Raw genomic sequence first — 18,915 nt, 5'->3', positions numbered from 1 at the left:
TTCTGAAGGTTTGAAGGGGATAGTGGCATACCGACCATCTTCACAGATGTTTTACTTGTAAAACTCCATTTTTTTTCATGGAGACAAAAACAAAATCTTTACAATTTAACTTCTACAAGCAGCAAATATGATATGGATAAAAAATAAATGTCATCTCAGAAATTACATGTTCACGAACACTGCTTTATGGTCAAGCTTTTTTTTCACTGCTGCTACAGGTGACAACAAAACACTAGAAATAATTACCTTGATATTATTATGACTTCTTATCTGTAGCAAGATTTTTTCCGTCTCATCCATACTGTCAACATTACCCTGACATTCAAAAAAACCCTCATATCACTCTCAGTGATGTGGTTTAGTGGAGGACTTGTTAGTGTTAGGTCAGAGGTTGGACTCGGTGATCTTGGAGGTCTCTTCCAACCTAGATGATTCTGTGATTCTGAAAACTGAAGTCACTCTGGAGGTGTTAGGGGAGAACCTCCTGCCTTGGATGTCTGACACTGCAGCGCTGGCCTGGGCGCTGCTGCTTCAGCTGCTGTCGGTAGGGCAGAGAGGGAGGCAGGAGGGGACAGGCCTGAAGTCCATCCAGCAAGTGTTGTCTTAACACCATCCCGGATTTATTAGTTGAGTGAACTCACACCGTCAGCTCACATCTTGGGCCAGGAAGTCTCCTACGTTTAGACCAGACATAGGGATGTATATGAAGCAGTCTCACCATCCCTTTTCATTCTTTTTCCCTAGTCATAATCTGCACTTGGGAAGGAGATGCATAAAATTTGGATCTGTGTCATTTTTCAGATCCGGGATAGAAAGTAGTCATTAATCAGTAGCTATCGGTTCAATAATATGCACTGAAACATCCATCACCATCACGCTTCTCCTTTGAACTGACAGCTGATATCAAGAATACAGAGCCAAAATTAATTGTTCTGGACATAGGCTTAATTCAGCAGATTTTCTTGTCTTATCACCCAATCCCTCATGGCTAGGGCCACAGAGCATCCAGATCGCCTGAATCCAGTTATTTCCTTAACTCCCAAGAGCTGAAGTAATCTTCAACTCCCTAAATTGTTATAAGGTGTCCAACCAGTGCCACCTGCAGTTGGACAGCAGGAGAAGGAGACACCAAAAGCGCCCCAGCTCCTGTGATAAAACATCCCTGTATGCACAGGTGCTGTTCCTCGGGCTTGTTCCATGCATTCAGGTTCATAAGGGGCTCTGCCAGGTTCTTCCTGTGACAGCCTCTCCCTCTTACACTAATACGTGAGGAAAGATGGATTATCTGTTTCAGTAAGTTTGGGAGTGTTTGCCCCCATCAATCTCCATCGCATGCCTTAGAAGCTAGCTCTTAATGCCTTATAAAACCTATGTCTAGGTATGATGGCAGCTTTCACGTTATACCTACTTTTTCCTCATTAAGACTTTAATTCTCATCCCAGATTTATCTACTTAGTAATCGAATACTATCTAAATGATATCAGAACAATTTGAAATTTATGTGAGAAGGATGCAGGCTTTAATCCTGAGAGCCCAAGGAAGTGGCTCAGTTGCCAGCTTGAGTATTTTGAAGCTGGAGGTCACAACTCTTAATGCATTCCCTCCCATTATAACAACTTCTCAAGGTTTAAAAAGTTGCCCAGACCCGCATTACTTGCTGAAACATAATCCAGATTTAGAGAAACACTTTCTTCCTGCAGTAGGACCTACTTTAATATTTATTCTAGCATTGTTCAGGGTGGAGGGTGGTGCTATTTAAACTAGGCTAATTCTGCTAGGGTAATGAATTCATTTATATTCTTCTGCGCAAGTGTCTTTACCAGACTTTGGCACTGAGCAACTCTGAATTTTCAGTGATGCAACCAGATAGAATTGAATTGGAAAAAGCTGACATTTCTAAACATATCCAAGTAGGAAATGATTCAGCGGTTCCAAGGAAAGGAGCCAACTGTGAAAGACCATTTGCAATATGATATATCTGGAACTCTAAGCCAACCTTTTGTTTTATGAGCTTCTAATCTTTCTATTTTAATGTGCTTTCCTTTTCCATCAGAAGATTTTGATCACATGCCTGTCTCTTTCGCATCTGGGGGGATGAACTTGCATTGTGACTTTCTAGGGAATGCAGCACAAGGGAAGCTGGAGGTCCCTGCCCTCTACTTGCGTGCTCCCCCCAGATCCCCATCAGCCCAGGCCAAGCTAGCACTGCACAGCAGGGCACACCTTGAACGAAACAGGTCACCAGCAGAGCTGCCGTCATTTGAATGATAAGATTTGACCTTGGAATCAAACTATCAATTTGAATTTGATGCAGAAGTGGCCATTGAAGTATGCGAGTCACATGGGCTCGTTTTATAACAGCCTATTTTACAGCATGTGGAGGTATTGTATGCCCTAGGAGAACAATCAAAAGCTTGTTTTACCTAATAAGGAAACTGCTGAGGCAAATGAAAACCTTACTGTTTTCCAATACATTTCACTCTGATTAATTTTTCAGTTTTATGAAACACGCTGTGGTTATCTTTGAGACATGTTCAGTGTACCAGTGCTTGGACTTTAAACAGCAAACTACTGATGTCTCTGGGCAGATGAGCACAGGCACTCAAAAGCCCAGGGCTCTCATTCATGCTGAACGACAACATCCACTTACATCTCCCTCTTGTCCTCCTTGCTTGCTTCTGGCTACAGAAATACCCACTTCTTCTGGAACTAAATGATTACTTTCATCTGATAATTTTGACACTTTCCTTTAAGAACTTCTGTATCTGCCCTGCAGAAGCTCAAGTTTCAGAAAAGAAAAAATGAGGTCCAATTTCATTTTTCTAATTTCTTCCTTATGCAGTTTTCAGGCTTCTCCAAATCAGGCAGTTTGTAATGCAGAAGCCAAGGACGTGTTTGCCATGCTGGTAAGAAACAGCTGAGGTGTTTGCTCTTCAGGTGGTTTTGCATCGTGACTCTGTCCATGAAGAGCATTCTGTAAACTACCAATTTTAATATTAAATACTTCCTAGTCTTCTCTCTGAGATCTGCAGATCACTCTTGGCTTCCTTATTAGCATTAAATAATTCCAGTCTTCAGTCTGACATCTAAAAATTCCTATTGGCTTTTTCTTCTTGAATTTGCTGCTGAGTTGCCAAAACTAATGTGTCATTCTACTTTTGTAACATGGCAGTAATTTAGAGTGGCACCAAGATATTAATTAATGGCCCATGACTGAAGTATAGATTTCAATTGTATAGAAGCACTTTGGCTTTTGTGCTGTGCTTTACCTGTCAATATTCAAGTCTCCCTCCTTGGATTGCAGCTTGCCTTGCCAGCAGCCGTGGCATCAGTCCTAGCTGTTTGCACAAAAAGGTAGGAAGAGTGACATTTATGCTTAGTAAGAGGCATGTTTCCATTTGCTGTAGTGCAACAATCTGTAAGTTTATAGACCCTGTTCTTTTACTCCTTGAACACCCTTTTCCTAATTACAGTATTAGGGATACTCAGTCAGTACTAAAAAAATCATGAAGGACATTCACATTTTATCTTATTTCTGATTTATCTAAAAAGTTATCTTCATTTTTCAGGAACTTTGCCATGCTACAGTAGCAATTTTCTATAGTGTTATCATATCACATCTTACTGAGCTGGAATTCGCTAGTAGCTGGGTGAGAAAATCACTAATAATGGTGACAGGAGATAATGCTGAAAATTGAGCTGGGAATATTTTTCCACCTAGCTCCTGAGAACAATTAGGACACACATTAATGAGGAATTTAAATGAGAAATAAAGCAAGGGTCCTCTTGGACAACACAGATAAGTAAATATCCCAGAGGTGTTATTAGAAAATAATGGAGTTAGTCTCAACTCCATCATAGACTGTGATCGGGCGACGTCTCTTTCCTTTGCCTGATTATTTATAGTGTTGCTGTGCTCGGTTAGGCACACGTAAGTGCTAGGCACCACGTTCCAGAGAAAGTAATTCATTCTCATAATACACAACCAAGTCATGCTTATGTTAACCCGGCAGGAACAGAGTAAAGGCACCGCTGGTGCCACTCACCTTTCCTTACTCAGCTGCCTGGATCTCTGCAACACCCCTGAGAGCTGGGGCGCTACAGGATGGAGCTGTTGGCACACAGCCGTGTTGGAGCCTGACCCAACAACACGCAAGGTCCCTTCCATTGCTGCTTCCCAGAGCATGGTTAGCCTCTTTATGAGCCCACAAACCCTCTCTCTAATGCATATGCGTGTCAGGCAGATCAGGTAGCCAAGGGCATGGACACTTTTCAGAGCAGCAACAAAGGGCATTGAACCCTCACACTGCTCCCCCCGCTCGGTGCTGGTGGGAAGGCCCTTGCATCACTCCGACAGCCCTGCCAGCAGCCAGGGCAGGATTCCAGGCATAGGTTTAAACATTCCTGGGATGAAAGGTGCCGTATAAGTGTCAGTCATCGTGTTGCCTGTTGGCAAAGAGTTAGGTGACTCATTTTATCACCGAGGCTATTCCTAGAAAAAGAAAATGTAAGTGCCTTAGAAAGGGAGTCGGGCTCCAAGCACGAGAAATCTTATAGTCTTTATAAGGGTGTCTTAGGTATCTCAATTAAGTACTGATGAAATCCTGAGTGATTAATGATCAGAGGAAATAGCAACTGGTTTATGTTACTCGTTGTGCAGTATCACCCAAGGACCCAGCAGGGGGATCAAAGATCTGCTGTGCAAGAGCCCACAGATGCGTGCGCAGGCAATCAAAGGAAGTTTTCCAGACAGAACTGTGGGTCTGCAGTATTTTACAAATTGTTGAGCTGCATGAGAAAATCTTGGGCATCCTAAATAGATAACTCTAGAACAAACACGGCTTTTTTTTTTTTTTTTTTCACGTGTACTCATTTACCTATTACCAAACTTTCCTGCAGGAAAGATTTGCAGGCAGATGGCATGTATCCCTTTATATCATTAGAGAAGTTGAAAAAGGCTGCACATATACCAGTGATTTATACAGCTGCTAGGAAGAAAACTAACTCCGTTCCAGCAGAAAGCAGGACATCAGAGCATATGTTTTTGAAGCAAGTCACCCTATCAACCCTGTTTTTGTTTGCTTCGTGGTACGGTCTCAGGGTGCTCAAGCTGGATTGCTTTCGGATTAAATTAAACATGAAGACATGCTTCAAGACTGTACCTAATGTGCTCCATTCGGTACAGTCCAGCACATTAGGTACAGTCCAGGAGCATGTCCTCGTGTTTAATTTAATCTGAACCTCCTCCTCCTCCCCTCCCCGCCCTGAATAGCGTGGACATTGGATCCCCAGTGCCAACTGTTTCACTCTACGGACCTACTCCTGTTGCCTGGCACTACTTGCCAGTGTGGGTGTCCATTCAGACCCGCCAGCCAGACTCACGCTGATTTATGCGTCTGATGATCTGCTCAGCAGTACAGGCTCTCTGCTGCTTCCGATTCTGTTGGAGCACGTCAGCTGACACATCTCCAGGCCTGCGGGCTGTACGCTTCCAAATCTGAACCCCCAGACTATATGTCAGGCTGTCCACGCATTCCTCCTCATACAGACCCACACAACATCCAGCTCCTTTCTTCTTGATTCCCCACAACATTTTCTTATCACTTGTTTACACCTGTGGATGTCCTCAGCCCTATTTCTTCCTGAGATATAATCTGAAATCATTCAGTGTAGCAAAGCAAAGATAAGTTAAAATCTATTTAGTAAGCAGGCTTGAGGGAGAGCGTTATTGCACCAGAAGGCATTCGGGATATTGCCAAACAATTATTTCACCTATTTCAGTTACCCGTGTGCTGCAGACGTGCTCGTATCTTCTTCTCTGCTTTTCCATTTCTTCCCAGAATGAACAAATTCTGGAGAGACTGCTTCCTGAGATTCGGGGCTTGGCTAAATGCCTGTATTCAAAAATTGCTCTGTTTCAGACAGAAAAAAAAAAGCCATCAAGGTAATATATGGACTTGAAAACTCAGCTATAAGCACCTGTTCATCTCTTCATAGACGAAGTTCAGTTGAGTGCATTTTGCTTCTAAAATTGTCCTGACTCTACTGGGAATGTTGGCTCACAGCAAAGGAAACGAGCGAATGAAGCAGCTCTGCCAGCCACCGCTGTGAACATCAGACGTGTCGGGAGCAGGGGGAAGACTTACTATTCTCCTCCTGGTTACCGACAGATTTGACTGTCATACTTTATTTTCCATGACATTATGTTCAGACGAGAGGGATATATCCGAAAGGGTTTTCGTATCTAACCTGGGGCTGCACAGAGCTGGGCTGCCCATGATAGGGCAGCTTAGTTAAGGGTTTTTATGTTTTTCATGAGCGAGGACAAGGTTTTGAGAAGGGAGTTTTGTTGTCAGAGGTCAGAGCTCCACACTACTGCCTATGTCTTTGCTGCTGCTGTTGCCTCCCCAAAATAATATATAGTAAAAGAGATGCTAAAAACACAGTATGAAGACAAAGATAAGTACTTGACTAAACAGGAAATGTTTTTAAACATATGCTGATGGAGTCTGAACACAGATCCTTGATTCACAGTCTTTGACAGTGAGTACTTTGACCCAAGCTCCTTCCGAGATTGCCAGTGGCAGAAAACAAGGCAAGAACCCATCCTTGATTCAGGGAGCTATTTGTTAGGCACTCTACAGGGCACCTACCAAATTCTTCTTTCTCTTGACAAACTCCACTTCTAAAAACCAGCCAACCAAGTAGGAAAACGCAATTGTATGAAGCTGTTTATCCAAGGGAAGAGTGGGCTATTTACCTGAGTGTGATGATCAAAATTCAGGTCTGTTGGCAAACCCCATAAATTCAGACCACCAAAAGTTGTTGGTGCCTGCCTTTCACTGAACTCTTGACGTGACGAAACCAAATTTTGTTCCCCATACCCAAAACCTAAAGATTTTTTTTTTCCATGACAAAATTTGCTTCCAAAGTGAGAAGCTAGAAACTCACCACTGCATGCTGGTGCAGCTTCACCAATGCCAAGGGAAGACCTAGCCCTCTGCTGCTCTAGGGTGGAGATAGGGACACGAGAAGGGACACATTTGAAAGATGTGACTTCTCTGGAAGGCTGGTAAACAGACACTGTTTGTTCAAGTTTTATTATAGAACAGCATAGCCACATGAAAGATGCAACAGATCTTTGCTTTGTGCATTGATCTATCAGATGAGAAAGGGTTCAGACGCGGCCAGGTGGAAGAGTACATTTATATTTTCTTTCAAAGTACGCTCTTGCTTTTGTTGTCCTAATTCACTATTCTAAGAGCCACCCAGGACCCAGAGCCTTTTCAAGTCACTTATCTACTGTCATTTGCTGATAATCCCAGCTCCCCCAGTCTATTCACCCTCTGGTACCTCCTCCTGCTGCTATTGTCAGCTACTGGGAAAAGAAAAATAAAAGAAAAAAATAAAAAAGCAAACCACCCCTCCTAGCCATATTGTCCTCCATATTATTTCACTCCAGAGGCTGGTACTCACATCATTAAATTGCTTTGTCTCTTGCTGTCAGTTATGCCTACAGAGCTTCTGGTAGGTCCCCTTCCCTCCTGCTCATCATGATACACCTTTCCATATAGCTGTGATTCTTAACTAGGAAAATAATCGTTCGTCTCTTTCATCTCTGTTGTCTCAGGGCTTTCAATAAGCACCTTCCTGGTAGTTATTTATTGCTGCCAACAACACACCAGTCACTCATCAGGTTCATTCTGCAAAGGTAGAAGAGCACATTTGGGGAGCGGCTACTAGGGGAGCAGTGCAATGTTTCTTGAGCTGATGGGAGCCCTGGGGCTCTTGCATGCACGTATCTATTCCCCCACTGGAATTAGGAAGCATCAATTGCCAGAAGCACAGATCCTCTTCACAATCAGCTTATAACTCAACCTTACTGCTTTTTTTTCCTGCTTCCAACTAACATCTTTACAAACAGCTGAATATCACCTTCTGAGAAAGGCTTTATACTTTATAATTATTGTATTACTTACGTCAACAGCTGAAATAATGACCAACACTTTTTCTTGTATGGAGAGCTGTATTATGATTCTTCAGTGTCCAGAATATTTCTTAACTACATTTCTGACTTACTAGATCAAGGGAAACGTTTGTCCTAGAGTGCACTTGATTATAGATTGGCGTCACACAAATTAGGACAATGGGCCATGAAAGAGACTGAAACGTGCCAACTTGGAGCCATATTGTTAGTTAGGTGATGTGCAGGGAGGCTGAGAGGGGGCTACATGGATTCTTTTCCCTCCCTCGTGTGCTATTTCTTCATGGTGTCTTAATTTTTACCTTTTGTTGTAATAATGACTCACTGCACTCAGAAGCTGTAACTCAGCATTCTCCAAAAGCTCCCAGACCAAGGAATACTCCTTGATGCAAGGAGTGGGAGCATAAACAAAATTCGATCCAAAATTAGAATGTTTTAGGCAAAGAAAGGAGTAGCGAATAAAATGTTTCATGAAGACGGTTAAAAACTGCAAGAAAGGTGAAATTTTCCAGGAATGTTTCAAACAAGTGGAAGAAACTCAAGGGACCATTACAGTCCCTTGAAAGATGGCCCCTAGGGGTGGGTATTTTAAAAAATATTGTCAGGGGAGAGGCACTAGGTTTTCATCTGTTCAGGTTTACCAGGTAAGTGTTCAAGTGTTGACGTCTGAGCCAACGATCAGTCAGCAGTAAGATACTGAAGGGGTACAACACATCTAGGAGAAAAAAAGAGTTCTTATCAAAGATATCAGTTCCAACAGGAACCAAACTGAGGGAAAAAAAAACTTCTGGGCCAAGTATGGCAGATCTGGAACTTGTCTTCACTCAAAATACATTTTATACTGTTATAATCACTGGGTCAGAACAAATTGTAAAAGGGGCTCAGATATAAATATCGGGGGGAAAAATAATCAACAGTCCTGATGTAACTTGAGAAAAAGCTGGGATTATTCAGCGTTAGCAAAACAGATCCAGATCTAATTGCAAGAGTTAGAAGGAAGAGCAGATGGTATTACAGCATGGAAGGATAAACCCAAAGTCACTGAGAGACAAAGAAAAAATAAGGAATTTTAGGATTTTTGCAGGCCAGCATCCAAACGTTGAGAAGAATAGTTACATCTATAGGGAAATACATTTTGTAAGAGCTTTTAGATCAGGTACCTATAACAACCTGTAAAGAAACAGTGAATCATTCAGTCTACATAGTGAAAAAGAGTGTTTTGAAAGGGAATCATTCCATCAGAATATTACCCAGAGTACTGGGGCCCCTATTAAGTAGAGGTTTGTATCAACTTGACGTTGCCTTTTGAGCTAACCTGGGATCTCAAAGAGAAAACCTGGTACCGCTGGTTGCTCTGTGGGCTGCTGTGGTGGGCGTTCAAGGGCTTCATGCACAAGGGCAATAACGTCTCAAAACCTCCTTTCTATGCAATGGACTACTGCATCTGTTGTAAAGGGGAAAAGAGGTCAAATACCCATTCTCATTAAAAAGTAAAAGAGTCTGATAAGACAGAAAGCAAACACACAGATAAAAAGAACAATGGACAAAACAGAAGTCTAGAAATGGCAAACGAAGTATAATCCAGAGCAAGCAGACAAAAGGGCAGAAATAAGATAACAAAAGGTACTGTTACCATCAACAACATAAAGAAGAGTCTCGTGTTTTATTCACAGCAGTCACTATAGCGTGAAATGAACTTATTTGTGCTAAATAAATACATACTGCATCTGGATTATTATTCGCACTGCTTAGAAGTAGCACTGTGACAATGCAAGACACCAAATTGCATCTTATCTACTGGCCTCCACATATGGTGATGGTAAGTACTACGCTCACACGTGATTTTGATAATTTCAGGTGCTTTTAAGAAGCGTGTAAGGCACAGTCCAAGGCCTTGCTGGAAAGCAGTGTTGAAACTGCCAGGAGGCTTGGGGAGAGGAGTGAGTCCAGCACTGCCAGGGGCACTGGGACTGCCGTCTGCTGTTTGACACAGACACCACCTCAGCATGGAGCAACTGCTGTTAAAAGCAGTTAAAAGCATTAAAATTTCTTTAAAACACAATAAAAAAATAATAAAACAGCTCAAAAAGAAAATGTATAATCAAAAAGCTCACATGACCCGAAGCCCTTGTGGTCAAGGGAAGATTAATACAGGTAAAACAGAGATGTGGCTCAGGTATGTGCTCCGGCCCCGAGTTCTCCTTGATCAATCCCCACAACACTGCAGCACATACAATTAAAATTTAGATTTTCTTCAATTTAAGACACAAACTGAAAAGCAACACGAGGAGCTGCTTTCCAGAATGAATCTTCCTGTTCCAAACACCACTTGATGACTGCTGTTGGGTGCTCCAGGCCTTGAGCAGCAAGCCTTGTACAGGCTACGAATTGTGCTTAGGGCAGAAAACTGTTTCCTCAACAGAAAAGCCTTTTCCATTTCCTACAGGCATTGCACATTTCACAGCCTTTCCACTGCTGACCTTTTAAGAGCTCCTGTGATAAACTGCTTGGAGGAATAGCCTCGCTACACCTTTTTCTCTCATTAAGTTGTTTAAGCAGACTAAAGAAGTATAGCATTTGGACAATAGCAGGCAGCAGAGGTGACCTCTTTCTTGCTACTTAAACAGAGCCGGAGACAGAGTGCAGTTTTCTTTAGACTTGTAAGTGTTTCGGGGGGATGCTAAGAGGATTTCACAGCAGGAGACTGGGGACTGCAGAAAAGGATGCTGCAGGTGAAGGCAAGACAATTGTTTGCTCCAGTTTTGGAACACGGCGCCCTTCTTACCCTCTCAAATCCTCCTGGTCCTCCTTTGACTTTTAGAAGTTCACAGCATTTACATTATGATTACCAGTCACTCTTAGCCTGGACTGCTATAGATTGTAACCCACCCATTTCACCACAGCCCCAGGTATTCCCTACAGATCCTGCCTCAGCGGCCCCAGTTCCTGCTCTCACGTCCCTGAAATCCTGGCTTTCTTTAACATCCCCTAAGTACCAGCCAGAGAGGCTGGTGGGGCAGTGGCTGGTTCAGAGCCTGTTGGTGCTGGCAAGGCAGCCATGGGTGCACCCCTCAGCGAGTCAAACACAGCAGGTAACTGCTCGGCTGCTGCTGCTGCCTTTCTTTTATGCTAAAACTCAGTTGGTCCTTTCTTTTCTATCCAAAAACCAATTTAAATATATTCATATATATGTCTTTTAGATGTTACCGCCTCTTTTTAATGTGGCTGAAATTTGCAACTGGGTTGAAAAGCCATTGGAGAGGGTGCGGGATCAGGCACAAACAGAAATTAGTCCCATATGCATCATCCCTCAGGGAGCTGCTAAGAGACGCAGCACTTTGAGCCTTCTGGTAGGCAAAAACTTCAAAAATATGAGATCGATTTCCAACTTTGAGAGATCATCTACAATGCTTTCCTCCATTGGTTCCACACGGGGTTCAGAAGTGGTGGAGAGTGACCTGTTTTGGAGAGTTTCTCAAGGTAAAGGAGTTAGGCAGCAGAGATATGACCTGCCTGCTCCTGGTGGGGCAGCCTACGGGCCGTGTGGTGCAGGAGGCCTCTGCCACTGTACCTGTGGCAACGCTGCTTGCAGAGCAGCTACAGCACAGTGGCTGGAGTGTGATTCACCTCAACGTTTAACCCGATGTCTGCCATAGGTTAAATGAATGAGCCCTCTGTGCGCCCGCTTCTCTCTCCTGATTCGAAATGAGCCTTGGTGTCCACCGCAGCTGCAAACATCTGCACCATGGACACCCAGCTACGTGGAAGGAATCTCACCTAGGAGTCCAGGCAGTAACTTCCCTTTCATTGTACTTCCACGTAAAAACGTTCTCAGACTGAAAAATGCAAGTACACATAAAGCAACATGACGTGTCATTTTTACAGGATAATCTTCCTATAAAATGCATGGGTCTTGAGTAAATCTTTCCTCGTGGTGACAATGTTGTCTGCATTAGCCTGACAGGATGCTATCATTCAGCTTGCGATTGCTGAAGCTCCAGTGGACTAAGAGAACTGCACTTCATTAAAATCCACTTCTTGGTACAACCACTGCCAACACCACGAGCTGTCTCTGCAATTAAGAAAATGTAAAATGATCCCCCGCAGAGAAGAGTACAGTAGCAATGAAGGGTACAGAGACAAGTCCAACCCTAAGCCAGCAAATAATTTTCTTTTTACAGCTTCCCAGAAAGGACTTGGCAGGGGACAACGAAGCACAATCTATTGGTGAAGGCAATCAACCTACTTCCCTGCCACACTGAAATGCGTTTCACTAAACTGTACTCTGAAAAAATAGATTCTATATTTATATATGTGTGAGTATGCCTGCATATATGAATATGGCTACACATGAAAGGATGTATTTCCTTCCAGAAAGGAGTATTCTGTAACTAGATTGAAAGCTTAGAGCAGTCACTGTTACCCAGAGTGACCACTTCTGTCTCTTTACCTCGTAGAAGGAGCATTACTATCCAGCCACTGACACCGCTTACCCTGGCAAACTCTGCAGCTCCGCTCCGTGATGTTTTTCTGCTGGATTCTCATTATCACACTTTCTGATCTGCCTGAGGCAGCTATTAAACCCCTTGTCAAGTCACAGCTTACATCTTGACTGTGAATCATATCTTCTTTTAGCTCAAATTAACTCTGCATTTCAATATTCTGAAATAGATACTGTGCAATTAAAGCATTTTAAAGCATTAATTGATACTTATGGCAATAGCTCATTTTGTTGTTTTGTGTCAGAAAACCTGTTTGTCTGCAGATACTATATTATTATCATTGGTTTTAGTGCACCCTTTAGTTTTACATCCAATAAAGAGCATCAATTCTTTGTGGAGACAGTGCAATGTTCTCAGTGTCAGAAGGGACTCACACAGACAGAAAAAAAAATTGTCTTTGCCTTAAACCAAGTAAGGCCTAATACAACGAAGTGAGAAAACTGCTGAACTTCTTTCAGTTTTCAAAAAAGAAAAGCGATCTAGAGAAATGTGATTTAGAAATCCTAATTCAATATAGAACAGGAAAATACATATGCTCTGCTTTATCCTCATATGGGGGCACGTAGCAGTTGATGTAAACCAGCAACTTTCACGGCACTAAGCCAGTTCCCACTGAATTACCAGCTGGTCCACTTTCAGTGTCAGAAAATACCTAGGAAGCATGGAAACCTTCTCAGTTTACCTCAAATATATAAGATCAGCATTTAGACTTTGGAACTAGTTGTTTTTTACTGCATGCTGTTGTCAAATCCCACGTTCCTACCATCTAAACGTTTTGTTCATCCTTTCCTTGTTCAACCAATTTCTTGTCTGTCACAACATTAAACCTCAAAATACGGCTCCTTCAGCTCGTTACACTTCCCAAAGGACACAGTGGTGAAAAACGAGATGGGTGAACTGTTAGAACAGGGATTATTTTAACCTCATCTATGCTGCCAGACTGAAAGCGATGAACCAGTGCAAGACTCTTGACTCATGGCCGTGGCTGGGTTTCCTCCAAAGGTTTCCCACAGCAGAGGGGAGCTGGAGGCTTGCTGAGCCTGAAGTCAAACCCTCCTGTCTCCTCCTTCCTGCAGATCAGCAGAGGTGGATCTCAAATTGCGGGATTGGTAGCAAAACTCTGACACCCAAAGGCTTCACGGAAGCGGATGTTAGGTGTTTCAGACTGAAAATTTGAGAATTTTCACACTATAGAGCTGAGGTATATCAGGGTTCACCTCCTAATACACAGAATGAACCAAATGCTCCTTTGGACTCAGGAAGCACAAATGCAGGCATGACTGCCTTCAGGAGGAGTGGGCTGGTTCCTGGCTCCAGCTCCTGCCACTGTTCTCCGAATTCCAAGTCAAAAGCACCAGCAGAGAAAACAGACGGACTCTCATTCTTCACTGCCATCATACGTCAGAAGATGTTTCCACTCCGTTGCTAATTTTGGGATGAAACAAATTAATCTGGGCTAAAAGATGGCGTGGTTTAAGTGTCAGAGGAGGGCAAAATTAATACAGTTGGAATCTCATAAAAGGAGACCGTATTTTTGAGACCTCAAGTCTGGGATTAATTAATCCTTTCCCATTTCTCCTCCTCAAGCAATATTATATTACCTCTTTCCACCCCCTCTCTCTCTCCCCTCAGGGCAGAAGACCCAGGAAATCTTTCATCTAGTTTTAATGACCGCGTGCTAAGCAACCGGGAGCTGTTCCTTTCTGTCCCTCGCTCCGTGTGGCCACTTCCCACTTCCCCGACTTGGCAGGCTTCACTCCATGTTGCTCCTTCCACAGCTTCTTGCAGCTGGCCTCGCTAAAGCCTCCCCCTGGCAGCCAGCAGCCTCTCCACCTACTGACCCCGTTCTGCCGGGGCTGCGGTCCCGTCCAGCAGCTCTCCACGTGGGAGCCTCCCTGCTGGCCTGCTCACAGCTGGGGAGGTAGCACAGCTTTTCCTTCACCCTCTTCTGCTCTGCTGTCTGTCTATTCCTCCATCCTCAGTCGCAGGACCTGGAGGCTGAGCTGGTCAGGGTTTTCCCACATACAGAATGCGTTTTGGACAGCAAATTTTACATTTTCACAAAAACGGAGTGTTCAGAAAAAGTTTTAATCTAGAACTGGTTCAGAACAAAACCACACCTTCCCAGCTTTTTTTTTTTTTCTAAAACTCTCATTCTGAAGGAAATGGTGGTGTTTCCACTGTTTCCATAAATTCAGGAAGGAAAAACATCAGCATTTCCCATAGACTACACATTCTAACTTCAAACTAAATGTCCTTAAAAAAGCTTTTTAAGAGTCAAGTCATCAAGCTTGTGTAAGTCATTGTAATGCCACTGAGGCGAGGAAGCAGTGGATCTGCTCCCATTATTTGTAGCTCCAAACCCACTGTGAACTGCAAGCTCACCCAGCTATGAAATTTTAAAAATTGATCTCTTAAAGGTTTTTCTAAACTGTCCCATCCTCCCCATGTACCAGCTCAAAGCGTATTACTTGCAGATGAAACCCCCTGGTAAAGACTGCACCACGGCACACCTGCTGTTTGGAGCTCAGTGTACTCGCACAGTAATTATTTCTCACTTTCCCATGGAAGAGGAGTTGCAAAGGGAAACAACACTGGTTAGCCTGAGTAGAGCTCTGAGGGCATTTACTATCATCATGAGACCAATAATTCTCTTCCTGTGGTTTCTGAGAGAGAAATGCTGAAATAATAGCTTGGTTGGAGCTGACTTTAAAGCACGCCTAATTATCTCATTCAATGTGCACCTGTTACAGGTCTTAGAGTTTCTGGTAAATAATAAAGTAATTTAACCCCTCCTGCAATTTGAGGTTTCCTGCTTTTGTTGTGGATGCTACAACTCTGAAACTAAGCATTCCTTGGTCAAAATGAATAAAGAAATAAACGTTCAACATTATCAAAACAAGGGTAATACCCTACCTCAACCAGAGGAAATGCTCAGAAACGCTACTCTGAACACTTAAGTACAACAGTCACAGCGACACAGGGAAATATGAAATACACTGAGGAAAGATCATCACTGGATAGATACAATGTACCTGCAGAGTATAAATGAATAACAATAGGGTTAAAGCCACCTTAAAGGTAGAAATCTTAGTATTAGCAGAAGGCACCCTGAAGGTTTAAGCATCACCTCCAAAGCGAAGAAGAAGCAGTCATCTTAAGGCAGGAAGATAACCCCAACAAGCCTTGGAAAGGAGACTTTGCAATTGGCTTCTCAGCAAGCACTTAGCAAATAAATAAATAAATCCTGAGCAGATTCTTCTCAAACTGAGTCAGGAAACTTTAAGGCCACTGTTAGAGACCAACCTTTTTGCTAGTCCTCAGAACTGTCAGGCTGACATTTCTCCCAGGAATGTCACAGAAGACTGTAGCAAGGAAGGATAGCTTCCATATTTTAAGCATGCTTTCTGCCTGCATACCCAGTATTTCTCCTTCCCACATACTTCATGTAGTGATATTGCATAGCACAGAAAAAGAAAAAGGAAAAAATAAAAAGAAGAAGATACAGGCTATGCTGAAGAAGATGTCACGAGAAAGATAGGAGACAGAACTATTTACACATGGCACCCGAAACCCTGAGTAGCTTTACTTCTGCTGCTTGAAATGTTCATGCTCTCAAGATGGAATCAGGTCAGTCTAAGGAGCTACTTCTTCCCTGAAGTTCCTGGCACCTCAGAAGTAAGGTTTGTTAAAACACTAGAGGAAGGTGTTAATTTTTTTAACATGTAAAAAGCAGCACCTGCAAACACATAGTGTGCCCAGAGATGAAACACAGAACAGATATACAGTGAAGCACGTCTCATGTATCTTCTCAATACCATGGGCTAAACAGCAAGCTTGTTCCAGTCACAAGCACAGCAGCCATCTAGGAGTGACTCTGACTCAGAAACACGCTGTCTCTTCTTCAGTTCCCTAAACACACACCCTACATACCGCCCTCAGCACATGGCTACAGCTGGCCACTCTTTGCCTCACGCAGAATTTAATGTTAGCTCCATTGTTCTCTGCTGGCTTTGTCCTCTGCAGGCTGGAAGCAGGACACTCTGCCCCCTGCTGCTTCTGGTCACCCAAGCTCCTTGCTGAGGAGCAAGATGCACTGCCAGATCTCGCAGCATGAAAATGAAATGCGCCACAGTCTTGCTCTAAGGTGAGAAGGAAACTTTACAAACAATATGAGGGCGATTGAGCTATCTCCAACTTAGCGCTGTTTAACAGCTGAAGGATTGGAGCTGGGGGAGTGAAACAACAGAACTGACAAGAAATGGCTGCCTTTTACAAGAGATCTTGTGATTGTTCAATTTTTGTCAGCAGCCTGCACAGATCCAAAGGATGCAAGACAAAAAGAGAAGCATGCTTAAATATAGCACGCATTGAGAAAGAAACCCTGAAGTATAATTCACACTTCAGACAGGAGGTGAAATCACTGTTATCTTTCCCATAAATATTTGCAGCTAAGTGTTAAAACTAATGTTCAAGAAAGTGGACAATAAAACTGCCATAAACTCAAGGAACTCAAACCACATGCCAACCACACAAGTGCAGTGACTTCATAGTCAGTAGATAATATCGTGATAATATTTAAGTAACTGTACAGGTGGAAAAAGCAGACAAACAAAAACCTCAAAACTCTTCACACAAAACAGACATTATTCAGGAGGCAATCACACTCATTAAAGAATTAGTCTTGAATATTTTATCCTCAGCCTGCCATCACTGGGAGAATGAAGATACCTCTACAGAACCTAGCAGCTGCACCCATTGAGCCATACCATAATGCAGCATTCTTCCAGCTGTGCACTGTGGACTACTGCTGACTCACAACTAAGCAGGGCACTAAGAGAACCAAAAATCTTCTAAATCATACATTCATTCCTCCCCACACACAAACACACGCAAGAAGTGGGAAAATAAAAAATAATCGTTCAAAACTTCAGTTTCATGGCAAAAGAAAAATATCATGTCAACACTGTCTAATGTGGCTTTTACAATGAGCAAACCTTTCCATTTAAAAGGGTTGAGAAATGAAGAAGCCATTCCCACTTTTTTTTTTTTCTGAGCTGAGTTGCACACTGTAGTAACACATTTCTATCAGTCACTAATTATGCCTATTAATTTAAAAAAAAAAAAAACTTTCAATACTATGTATGAACATAGTGAAAATTATAACATTAGACAAAGCAGACGCTGCCTATGGATTAAACAGAGCTGTACAGGCAGACCCAAGATACGAGCCACTCTTTCTGTCTTGAAAAAAGTTGGTTTGTGTCTCTGCTTTCTTGCTGTTAGCCCTAAGATTATCAACTTTTTGAAGATTCAATACCATCATATTTAGTAACTGGGCATCTTTCTTCAGATTCCCAAATCTACAAATATGCTTGATATTATAGTAGTAAGGACAGAGAACAAATAAATAAGTTAAGTAATCCACATCTGATTAAATGATTATTTTTGCTTAGAGTTGATAGACTGAGAACGTCCCAAGGTGTTCACAGCTGATGGTTAGGTGAAGGTTCTGTATAGGAAGTTTCTGCATAGTTTCTGTATAGGAATTCTAGAGGATTTTTTTTCAGGATCATTTTGTTCTGAGAGACAGGCCATTTCACTAGTTTACTTGCTACGATGAAGAGATTGGACAGTAAAATCAACTGAGGTCGTCACAGATGATCACTATAAAAGACTGCTTCTGAAAAAAAAATCTGGATGTTTACTTTCAGCAATACCACCTCTTTGAATGCAAACGGGAGCCATGTTCCAGTTCTGGCTTCCACTTGGCTGCAAGATCCACCAGCTGAAATTCAGTCTCTGTTTTCTCACAGAGTGAATTCAGTCTTAATGGTCTTCCCAGAACTAATTTAGACAATATTGTAAATTACTGCCTTTTGTACTCAATTTTCCTTCTTTCCCTCATGATATGAAGGTCTCATTCCATTATACAATGCAATTTCAGACAAGATAGATTAAGAGACAAATACATTTGACTACACACCCCGGACTACAGAACACTTCAGAGGGCTTGGAGTGTGAAGTAGTATACCCACGTGAATCTTTTTTTGCTCGTCATTTGCAATTTGTTCTGGTGAACCTGGAACAGCCACTTAAGGGCAGGCAAAGTGCCATTTTATGAGAGTGGTATGAACACAGACCGCCAAGAGACTACATATGAAAATCAAAGTTACTCAGTGACAGCAGCATTCCAGGCCAGGAATGTCAAAGCAGCTGTGAGGGCTGATCTACCCTGCCTATTTTTAATGAGATGTGTCATTGGGCCTAGATTAATTTCAGAAATAAAAGATACTTCTGCAGATAAGTGAAGAGAGATTGTATGACTCTGCTGAATTCAGATTTGTATAATGCAACGGCAGCGTACTGCTGGAAATTTTCTGGTCTTTTGGCGCATTCCTCAAGGAGCAGTGATGGGTGCAGCCACTG

The sequence above is a fragment of the Anas acuta genome, chromosome 2, assembly GCF_963932015.1.
Source record: "Anas acuta chromosome 2, bAnaAcu1.1, whole genome shotgun sequence".
In the NCBI taxonomy this organism is placed as follows: domain Eukaryota; kingdom Metazoa; phylum Chordata; class Aves; order Anseriformes; family Anatidae; genus Anas; species Anas acuta.
The sequence above is the reverse complement of the archived record's forward strand: the minus strand, read 5'-3'. Positions refer to the sequence as shown.